This window comes from Vipera berus, assembly GCF_964194415.1.
Source record: "Vipera berus genome assembly, chromosome: 3".
Taxonomy (NCBI): domain Eukaryota; kingdom Metazoa; phylum Chordata; class Lepidosauria; order Squamata; family Viperidae; genus Vipera; species Vipera berus.
Genome location: NC_138204.1, coordinates 122,197,639 through 122,209,849, shown reverse-complemented (window position 1 = coordinate 122,209,849; position 12,211 = coordinate 122,197,639). Strand labels below are relative to the sequence as shown.

Sequence of the window (12,211 nt, the reverse complement as noted above, 5' to 3'; positions counted from 1 at the left end):
TAATTTTTTCAGTTGTCAAGTAGGATGAAATGGGCTTTATTATACATGATCACATAATATTTGGTGAGTGGTAGACTTGATTGGTTTGAACAAGAACAAAAAAGACAAAAGCTACAATTCTGTCACATTATGAAAAAAAGCTTTGGATTAAATGTGTAAAACGTATATGTTACTTTAGCCAAAAGAGGATTTCTCAAAGGATTTATAAAATAGGCAAATTACTCTATGCAACTCCCAAATCTACAGTGAAGATCTTTTTTAATCTACTTTCCAATATTGTGTTGAACAACATTTGGTAATTAACTGTCAAAAACCCAAAGTAATAGTTGCCAATAGATCCAAAGTCCATATTAAAACCACCATTTGAATAAAAAAATTATACAACTTGGCACTGTATTTAAAAATAGGTGGATGACATTGCAATGCCACCAATTGTTTTCAAAAGCACCACAAATACAAGTACAGAAATCACTCCTAAGCATGTTCCAAATACTGTTTTCAGCATTTGCCAGAGCCTGGGTTGTTAACTATAATGCATCTTGGTGGACTGATTATACATTTCAATCCACTTGGAAGAAAGACCTAATGAAGAAAATGGTGTATCTCTATTCAGAGTTATATATTTTATATTGGGATCAGGCTAAAGAACTGATACAATTCTAGACGCAGTATAGTTAAATTTCATGCACATATCTGGTTTCCGAATTTTTTTCAAGGGAGAATAATAGTTTTTATATATGACCCAACCTAATTGTAATTTTGCTTTGACGAGGATGTGCACCAACATCTCTTATCCATATTCCTGAAGGGTAGGTCTGCTCAAATTCCTATAATGCACAAATTGTGCATATAGTACATGGAAAAGGTTGAATAAAATATATAGAGGTTTTCTTGTCTATGGAAGTCTTTAAACCCTATCCTTGGGATACACAGACTCAGCATGAATGTAATTCTAAGTTCTTTGGTATTTTGCAGTTTTAGTTTCCTGAATCTTGACTTATACTACAGGTAATCCCTGAATTATGAGTGTTCACTTAACACTCGTTCGAAGCTACGCGATAAGTGCCCCCCTAGTCTTTACGAGAAAATCCCAAAATTATGAATGTTGCAGCACCACGTCAGGGAACAACAACGAGCTCCTGAATGCTGTAGTATTGCGCAAGTTCAGGCTCCCATGCTCTTTTGCAGAGAATGGGTACCTGAACTCTCGCAAGATCACGGTCCCCAGAAACTTTCATTTTCAGCGCAAACTCTATGCCGTGTCTCCTGCTCACGCCCAAACTCCTTTGGTTCCTGCACCCTGCCGACTCCAATTCCATGCTTTGCCTCACAGGCAAGGAAATGAAGCAAACAGTTCCCTCCCCCAAATGGAAGCTTCCGTGGGCTATGATCTATTTTGACCTCACACAATATTGTAGCACCTAGGAGCTTCCATTGTCGGCGTAAAAAGCATTTCCAAGCCGACTCTCCTCTCCCTCAAGGGGAAAGAAACTGCAACAGAAGGGATTTTTGCAAGGTAAGTGAGTCCGGTGCGGCAGGAAGAGAGAGGGAAGGATGAGATATTTTTATGGGTCGGGGAGGCCTTGGGGACCTGTTCCATCACTAGGCCCTCCATGGCCTTCCCCACCCTGAGATACCTCATGTTCGTTTAACGAGCCCCGGGAGTTTTAACGAGCAAGAGAGTAATCTCATTTGAGGTACGAGATTCACTCTATGAGTTTTCGAGTTACGAGTGGAATGGGTAGGCTCCATTACACTCATACCTCGAGGACTACCTGTATTATATATACTTAGTACCAAAATTTGGATATGTTCACTTTAGCATAAATTTTATTTCCTATTTCTTTGCAATATTCAAATGTGGAAACTTTCATTATTTTGACTATTTTGACTCAAAAATGTCAGATATATAGCTTATGTCGTTATCGTAACAAACTGAACACTGTGATATCTTTTTAAAAAAATCATACTTGATCTCTCTTTCTCATGCAAATTGATGCTATGGTATAATTCAGACCTTAATATTGAGAGAGATGTTGTAAGGAAAATCTGGATGGAACCTAACATGTTTAGTTTACAGTGAAGAAAAAAATAATTTGATCCCCTGCTGATTTTGTACATCTGCCAACTGACAAAGAAATGATTAGTCAGTAATTATAGTGGTAGGTTTATTTTAACAGTGACACAGAATAACAACAACTGAAATCCAGAAAAACTCATTTCAATAAAGTTATAAATTGATTTGCATTTTAATGAGTGAAATAAGTATCTGATCCCCTATCAATCAGCAAGATTTATGGCACTCAGGTGTCTTTTATACAGGTAATGAGCTGAGATTAGGAGCACTCTCTTAAAGGGAGTACTCCTAATTTCACCTTGTTATCTGTATAAAAGATACCTGTCCACAGAAGCAATCAATCAATCAGATTCCAAACTCTCCATGTTGGCCAAGAGCAAAGAGCTGTCCAAGGATGTCAGGGACAAGATTGTACACAAGGCTGGAATGGGCCACAAGACTATCGTCAAGCAGCTTGGTGAGAAGGTGACAACAATTGGAGTGATAATTTGCAAATGGAAGAAACACAAAATAACTGTCAATCTCCCTTGGTCTGGGACTCCATGCAAGATCTCACCTCGTGGAGTTTGAATGATCATGAGAACGGTGAGGAATCAGCCCTGAACTACATGGGAGGATCTTGTCAATGATCTCAAGGCAGCTGAACCATAGTCACCAAGAAAACAATTGGTAACACACCACACTGTGAAGGACTGAAATCCTGCAGCGCCCGCAAGGTCCCCCTGCTCAAGACAGCACACGTACAGGCCCGTCTCAAGTTTGCCAATGAATATCTGAATGATTCAGAGGAGAACTGGGTGAAAGTGTTGTGGTCAGATGAGACCAAAATCGAGCTCTTTGGCTTCAACTCAACTCGCTGTGTTTGGAGGAGGAATGCTGCCAGTGGCCCCAAGAACACCATCCCCACTGGCAAACATGGGAGATGGAAACATTATGCTTTGGGGGTGTTTTTCTGCTAAGGAGACAGGACAAAATCTTGGGTGAGAACCTCCTTCCCTCAGCCACGGCATTGAAGATGGGTCGCGGATGGGTATTTCGGCATGGCAATGACCCAAAATACACAGCCAAGGCAACAAAGGAGTGGCTCAAGAAGAAGCACATTAAAGTCCTGGAGTGGCCTAGCCACTCTCCGGACCTTAATCCCATAGAAAATCTGTGGAGGGAGCTGAAGGTTCAAGCTGCCGAATGTCAGCCTCGAAACCTTAATGACTTGGAGAGGATTTGCAAAGAGGAGTAGGACAAAATCCCTCCCGAGGTGTGTGGAAACCTGGTGGCCAACTACAAGAAACGTCTGACCTCTGTGGTTGCCAACAAGGGTTTTGCCACCAAGTACTAAGTCATGTTTTGCGAAGGGTCATGCCACCAAGTACTAAGTCATGTTTTGCAAAGGGTCAAATACTTATTTTACTCATTTACAGACTGATCATTTCTTTGTCAGGGGTAAACGTATAAAATCAGCAGGGGATCAAATAATTTCTCTCTCTCACTGTACATCTATTTGATGACAATGATTTTTATCATTTTCTTTCTTAAAACGTACAATATTGTTTGTCCATCACTATCCACTGGCAGTATTTATATTATTTAATGTCATCTCAGTGGACTAGAGACATTTTCAGCCTCAGAGTTACCTAAATTGTTAAAAGTGATCCTACAATCCTGGGATAGATAAATCAGTAAAATATACAAATTTTAAAGATGGAATCCAATAAGGAATTGAGGTACTCATTCTATCTGAACAAACAGAAATTGTTTTAAACTCAGTATCAAAAAAATAGTAGATTTTATATTGGACACCTTATGCAATGGAAAATGATGTTTTGGAATTAACACATCCAACTGCATTTGCATAGAAAATATGAATATGAATAAATCCTCATGCTATTGGAGATCATTTGACATAAAATGTCTGAGATCACCTAATGTTAAAGTTTAGGAAGAACTAATTACATATATTAATTTGACATTCAAATAAAGTTTAATATTTTCTGACATCCATGATGTTTTGAACTATTACAATGATGGTTGGACAATGGTGAATTTGGTAAGAGATGTAGTCCTTCAACACAGGAAAGGTACATTTTATGACCCCAAACACTCAATGAATTTAATTCCTCATGTTACTTGTGACAGAGTTGCTCATCAAGACTATTGGGTAAAACTGGGGGGGGGGCACATGTGTGTGTGCATGAGAGAGAGAGGGAGAGGGAGGGAGTCTCCTTAATTTATTTTGCTGTGTTCCTTTTAATTTTGCTTTGCACAGTCCCATATTATATCACATAGAATTATTAAAAAAGCAATCTGAACACAGGTACCAGCTATAGTAATTATAAATAAACTAGTCTCTGTTGCAACCCAGAGAAACTATGAGTGATTTATTCATATCTAAACAGTGCCTTGTGCGTTCTATTTTTGAACACATAGATAATATCTAACTAGAGAAACTTTTTGATTTAAGCATTCAGACAAGTGCAGAAATTACCTAAAAAGTCAAACAAGTTTGGCGGTACAAAAAGTAAAATCCGGAGTGACATTAAAGAAGAAAGCCAGAATAAAAAATTCATAAAAAAGAGGAAAGCTACAAGAGAAGAAAGAGCAGAACAATACCAAACTCAAGGTGGTAATGAAGCCTCAGAGAACCTTATCTACCCAATTAAACTTCCTTCGGAACCAGCCTGGTAGCAACCTTTTAATTAGTAATGAAGTGAATTGAAGCTTCCAAACCCTTGTGCTTTTAATAAAATTTGTTAGTCCAAGAAGGCATTGCCAGGCTCTTCGAATTTTTTGCTACTACAGTCACAGCTCTTCTTCTACAATCTTTAGAATAATTCAGGTATTAAATGAGTTTTCCAATAACCAAGCACCCCTGCAAATGAGAATATTAACAGAATGAAATGGAGCTCAGGTAGAGAAATTCTAAATTTGGGACAGCTGATGTAATCCCAAATCTATCCCATTGATTGTGGGGTTTATATAGGATGGTTATCATTTTACTAAGGTGGTATCAGAATTATCATGGCATTGAAGGAGGCTATTTTTCCTTCAATGATACTTGGGAAATAAGGCAGGAGGAAGAAGAGGAGGGGGGGAGGGAGGAGGAACAAACAAGGAAGGAACCACTGTTACATGAGCTGCACAGGCTGCTCATCTGCTTCCAGGTCCAATTCAAGGTGTAGATTTATTACCTTTAAAGCCCTCTGTGGCACAAGTCCGGGATATCTGAGGAACTGTCTTTCCCCAATGAGATCAGCTCACCCCACTCCTTCTGCAGAAGGGACATATTGTGGATCCCATCAGTCAAGAAGTTTCAGCTGATGGGGTCCAGAAGAAGAGCCTTTTCTGCCGTGGCACCCAAACTTTGGAACATCTTGCCACCAGAGGCGAGATCTGCCCCGTCAATTTGGCCTTCAGAAAAAGCCTTAAAACTTGGCTACGCCAGTTGGCTAGAGGTGGTCAGTGCAGAAACAGAACGTGCTACCACTGCTCCATTCCAAATCTGTGGGGTTTTTTTTAAGTTTGTTTTAATCCTTTGTAACTTTTATCTGTTTTTATATGCATAATCATTTTTTATATCTGTACGTTTTATTACACTCTGAGCCTCTCAAAAGAGTTGCTTGGAATGGCGACCTAGGGGACATATAAATTTAATAAGCAAATAAAGCATGCCATTTTGAGATGCGTGTTTGCCATTAGAAAGTCATCCTCTTGCGGACAATTTGCTGGATACAGCCACTGCCAAATCAAAATGAACAGAAGCTATTCTCCAAGAAAAGCTATTCCACAGAAGCTATTCTTCAAGAATTGAAGAAAGGCCAGCTGACAAGACAGAGAAGTCACTATCACAAAAAGAGACGGCTGATCCTCAGATTGCAGGAAGCCGATAACTGCTTTCATCTCTCTCTCTCTCCTTCCTCGCTGCTCTGGAGCTATGGTAAGAGATCCAGACTGTATCAATCTTATAATTAATTTTGATTTTATCTTTTTACCAGAAAAATGGATGAAAGAACACCAACATAATTTCACTGGGCTTCTGTTGGGAAAGCAGCCAAATAAGAGGTTGACTATACTAATTTCCCCGAAACTTAAAATAAACCATAGCACAATAGTGCCATTCAAAGCAATGGCAGCGAGTTAATTTCAAATTGCATTCTCTTCATATGATGTTTACTTATTCCACTAAGCATAAAATCTCAGAATAACAACAAAAATATGGCAGAGCGTAGAAAATTATGCTTCCAAGTTCAGGCTCTGCTAGTTATTGATTCTAAATAGAACATTAGGTTCAGGTCATCTGGCCTTTTGTACCACCCCCAACTCCTGAAAGTAATTTGTTTCTACCATTAGAGTTACATCAGCTTTGGGATGGAAAATGCAACTATGCTGAACTTTGCCTGGCATAGTGTATTGCTAAAATAAATAAAATATCACATCTTAAATGGAGCAACCCAGGGAAACAGACTAATGAAATTTACTTTCTAGGTAGATTACAAAGTTATTACAAATAACTGCATAGCCTTTTCATGAAGTTTCCTAAAGCATCTGAAAAAAATTACAATTATTACTTTTCAAAGTTATGCGTAACTCTGGAAGGACTTTCGATTATCCCCAACTAACAACAGGTCGAAATAGAGATTATCTCACACATACACTCATCCATGAAATAACACTCAGGGTTTATGAGTATACAATATATTCTTATTTAAAGGGAATACTCTCCCAAATATAACAGTGATTTATAGATTCAACTCCAGGGAAAATCTTTGACACAAACGTAAATCTTCCACGACAGATAGATAACTCATCATCCTCTTCTATAGGTACTCAACTTATGACCACAATTGAGCCCAAAATTTATGTTGCTAATTGAGACATTTGTTAAGTGAGATTTGTCCCATTTTATGACCTTTCTTGCCACAGCTGTTAAACAAAACATTGCAGTTGTTAAGTCAGTAACACGGTAGTTACCGTAAGTGAATCTGGGCTTCCCCACTGACTGTTTCTCAGAAGAGCGCAAAAACTGATGACGTGACCCTGGGATATTGCAGCCATCATAAAGATGGAGCTAATCTAACCCTGTTGTTTGATTTGGACCTCAGTCTCATTTAGTAACATCTATTAGATTACTGTAAATAAGCTGGTCTCTGTAAACACCAATTTCTTGTTGGAAATTTCTCTTAATTTCCAACAAGGTCTCTGGCTATTCAGAATTTTATTAGAGTCCTATAAAATATTCTTATATAAGAGTATTTAAATTCATACACAATGATAAAATGAAAAATTAGCCTAGAGCAAAGAAAAATACTAGTCTCTAATTTGCCAAAAATGATTCTGGCCTTCACATAGATTTGTATGTTTTTTTTTAATCTAAAGTATCAGCCCAAATAAAATATGTCTAAACAAGCAGTGTTTTTTAAAATAAAAGATGAAATAATCTGGAAAACAAACTTGACAGAATGCTGAATCATGTATCTTAATTATTTATATTCAAATGAGCATGGTATATTGAAGAATTGGAAAAAAGTCCCATAAATGTTAATATACAAGAAGCAACTGAAGAAAAAGAATAATAAATTATGTTAGAATGTTGAAAAATATTAAGGTGGACTTCTGGGGAAGGTGAACTTAAGATGGGTCTCAAAAGTGGAACCAATAACAATGGCAATTTACCAAGGAACCACTGAGTAGACCAATTCTTTGGAATCTTTCCAGATGAGGACAGCTGCTTCTTGTGAGAAGACCACAGGATACTTTTTTTCTCACAAGTTTGAGGACCAGGAGACATCTTGCTTACAACCTTGGCAGAGCCTTTTAAATGCTCTTTAAACTCTAACCCTTTTCAAAGATCTCTTCCCCCCCCCAAATTCTCTTCTCTTTCTGTAAATATAGTTTGTATACGTTTTTACCAGTGCAATTAAAATTCTTAATACAAATATTCAAAACAAAAAATATTAAGGCTGCAGATCATGTAAGTCAGACATGTCAAACACAAGGCCTGGGGGCCAGATCCGGCCCGCGAAGTGGTTTCATGTGGCCCGCGAAGCCATCCTGGAAACAGTGAGGGAACGGCCCACACTGCCTTAGCCCTGGCCCAGAGACCCTCCTTCTGCCAGAGACCCTCAGATCTGTCCCACTCCTGCCCGGGCCCCCATAGGCACCCTTGATGCAAACGATGTAGAGCTGGCCACGCCCACCCAGTAGGCCATACGCACTCTAGCCACACCCACCCAGGCCATACCCACCCGGCCCCCTAAGGGCAACCGCAATGCTGATGCGGCCCTCAGTGAAATTGAGTTTGACACCCCTAATATAAGTGGAGTAATGTTAAGTTATAGATGTGTCTCCTTTAGCTGTGTGACTTGTGTCATGTATCTGTGAAAAATAGCACCTGTGACCAAAGAACAGAAGATATTGTTACTGCTTCCCTATGGAATGAGAAAGAAAATGAAAGCAAATTTACAGGTGAATTAGTTAAGCATGTCTATAAAGGTATTTAGCAGAATTCTGATGAAAATAAAATAAAAGATGCCAACGAGCAAAAATTTAGAAGTACAATTCAGCAAGCGATTGCAAAATGTATGGATGTATGAATTATGAAAAATGTATGAATGTGGGAAGAAAAATTATTGGATGTCTTCTGATTTAGAGAAAGTACATAAGCAAATCAACTTACTCACGGAATGTTTAGTAAATACAAAATTCCGAGTGATTGCTGAATGTGACATGAGAGAATGAAGGTATTTTTAGATAAAATGGAATGTTTTTGATGAGAGAACTGTCAAGCTTAGGGATGTAAATGTACGTGTACTTTTGCTAGCAGATGATGTTGTATTGATTTCTAAGAACCTAAACTCTATTCGACAAATGTTAGATTGTATAATACAAGAAGTATGGAATTGAAAATTTATTTATTACAGAAAAACATTGTACCATGGTTTCCCCGAAAATAAGACCTGGTCTTATTTTATTTTTTTGCATCCAAAAGAGACACCAGGTCTTATTTTCAGGATATATCTTACCTGCTTACTTTAGGACCACAATAGCCAGGCCTCCCACACCACGATACCTGTTGCGCTGCTGCCCGAGTTCTTCTGTGGCCACATGGTGTATTGTGCTGGTGCTGCTGCTGCTGCTCACAGCAGGAGGCGGCATGGCTCATCACACTGATCGCACCAGTGTTGTCGCTTGTGGCAGACTGTGTGGCACGTCACGCCATGCCATGCTGACAGTGCCGCTACTTGTGGCAGGTTGCATGGCACAGCACGTGCGAGCGGTAGCATCAGCACAATGAGCAGCGGTACCAGTGCAATGAGCCAAGTGTCGTGTGGCCTAAAAGTGGCCAAATTCAGGAAGCAGCGTGACAGGTGTCAGGGCGAGGGAGGCCTGGCTGCAGCAGTCCTAAGATAAGCAGGTGCGGGGCACATGGAGCAGCTCCACCCCAAAACTAGGGTGTATTTTGGGAGGACTTATATTAGGCGCAGACGTAAAAATCAAGCTAGGGCTTTTTTTCGGGATAGGTCTTATTTTCGGGGAAACATGGTGTCTGAAAGGGAAAGTAGTTACACATAAAAGGCAAAACAACTCAGACCAAATTAATTTATATACTTTGGTATCTGAAAGGTGCTTTTCCACAAGGCAAGTGGACTTTCTTTTTTCTCTTTGAAGACATTTCACTTCTCATCCAAGAAGCTTCTTCAGCTCTGACTGGATGGTGGGGAATGGAAGAATTTATACTCCTTGCAGACAGCTGGTCATTTGCATTATTTTAGAGGGTCGTTGATGCCACCTGGAGGCTTATCTGTGTTCTCAGGGTCACCTGAGTAGTGCAAATGGGTGTGCAGCCTTCTTGGAACTGTTGAAAGGACTGTGTTGGTTAGACTGAAGATAGATGATGTCATATTCCTCCCCCTCTGTTGAGAGAGAGCTGTTCAGTTTTGACACAGAAGGCCTCTTTAACCCCTCTTTCAAACCAGCGGTTCTTTCTGTCCAAAATGTGGCCTTTGTTTTTTAAATGCAGATGGACTGCTGAATGTTGTCCTGATGGGTTTGTTCTCCTGTGACATGGGTCGGCAACCCGTGGCTCTTTCAGCCTTCTCCTGCGGCTCCCAATCATCCTCCACCATTTGCAGACAGAAACAGGCACTTGCACTTGCCTTCTCTCTCTCTCTCTCTCTCTCTCTCTCTCTCTCTCTCTGTGTGTGTGTGTGTGTATAAAAGAGAATGGCCTGTGCTGTTCTGAGAAGCTGACAAGCTTACTGGGCGGGGCTCCTGCCTTTGCTGCATCTCCACAGGAAGCAGCAGAAAGCAGCAGCTCTCAAGGGCAGGAGAGCCAGCCCAATAAGAATGTGTGTCAGCTTGTCTGAAAACAGCATGAAGCCAGCTTGCCAGGTGAGCAGAAGATCAGAGAGAGGGAGGGGGAGAGGGAAAGAGAGGGAGAGGGAGAGAGGGAGAGGGAGGGAGGGAGGGAGGGAGAACTCATGCACAGCAGCCTCTAATTCTTTTTAATTCTCCACCATCCGGTCAGAGCTGAAGAAGCTTCTTGGATGAGAAGTGAAATGTCTTCAAAGAGAAAAAAGAAAGTCCACTTGCCTCGTGAAAAAGTACTATTGGGGCAACCATGACCTGGATGACTGAGAATATTCATAGACATATACCTTGCTATGTTAACATATTTACTTAACATGGGAAAATTGAGAAATTGTGTGCAGAGAGTTAGCAGATATTATCTGGTCAAAGGTAAGGAATGAAAGAATTAAAAGGGGCCATATTACATGGAAATGAGAGTTGAGTATGACAGGAGAAATATGAAGTGGAATATGGTGGAATTGAGACACTGTATTTAAGCAAAGTTAAAACAAGAGAAGCTTGAGTCCAGAATAAACACTGATGGATAAAAAATTAAATACAAAAATGAATGATTAACAAGAAAGAATTATATCAAGTTTATGTGGTCATACAGGGTGAATGAAAAAGAACTGAGTTGCAAAATAAATAAAGAAGAATAAATGGAGAAAAAGAAGGAAAAGATCAAGAATTGATGCGACCCTGAAAAAAGATAATTACAATTTTTAAAAAGAAAAGGCAAGATACAAATCTTCATACGGATGTAATTAAAAAAAAGGTGTTTGCAAAGGCATAAAAATATGAAATTATAAAGAATGGTGTTGGTATATACTAGTTTTTAGAACATTTTCTCATAGTTCCCATGATCCTAAGTAATTCCCAAGGTTTGGGGATGGTTCTTAGAGCTTCTCCAAGACCTGTTGCCAAGTTGTAATGTTTAATATGACGGAAAAATGCAAATACTGCAGCATGTTAGATATAATGCAGAAAGTATACTTAACCCAAAATAAGAATGCACAATCATTTACATGGATTTATTGTTTGATCAGATTGTGCCTATGCTTCATCAGCTGCGCTTGGTGCAGCCCAATTCAGTTCCTCATTCAGAATAATTTAATCTTAAAGGCTATACAACTTGAACATATCAAGAGATTTTACTCCATATGCCTTTGCCTAGAAGGATTTTTTTAGCAGTGGGGCTCATGTTCATACAGTGCATTTTGAAAAAGGAGCTTCATTCTTCAGAGACTTTTGGCAACCTGTGAAAGTAATCTCAAAAAGGTTTTCAAGTTACTAAAAGTCCATGAACAATGATATCTTAATCAATGCAGGGACCTCCTGGTATGACCTTATGCAAAACAAATGTTTTTTTTCACATTTGAGCTGGAAAAGGAGAGATGGGAAAGGAAAAGCAGCCTTCAAAGGTTGAAAAAGAAGATGGCTATTTAAATACGTAGAATGAATCACCTGTTAAATGTTTAAACCTATTGGAACCAAGAGTTCATTGAACAATATTTTTATTGATATATGCATGTAATATTGGCGTACCCAAGCAGGACTAGACTTCACAGCTGGCTAGCAGAAACTAATGCAATTAGCTACAGCTCATTCCCTGCTTGCAAAGCCCAGAATCCCCCACACAGTAATACTGCCACTCTTATTTCTCAATAGTCTTATTCCTTTGCACTCCAAAGGAATAATGACTATATGATAATAGTTAATAACTAATTTATCAAAGTGTGCCCATAACCACTTGATTAATTAGCATCCTCTTGCCATGTGGAGAAACATGGT

At 39.3% G+C, this 12,211-nt stretch overlaps 1 protein-coding gene across 5 annotated transcripts in view; it reads right to left on the bottom strand.

Moving 5' to 3' along the window:
- The window catches only part of KIAA0232, a 237,712-nt gene that overhangs the window by 192,038 nt on the left and 33,463 nt on the right, over positions 1-12,211 (bottom strand). The gene's annotated exons all lie outside the window — the stretch shown is intronic.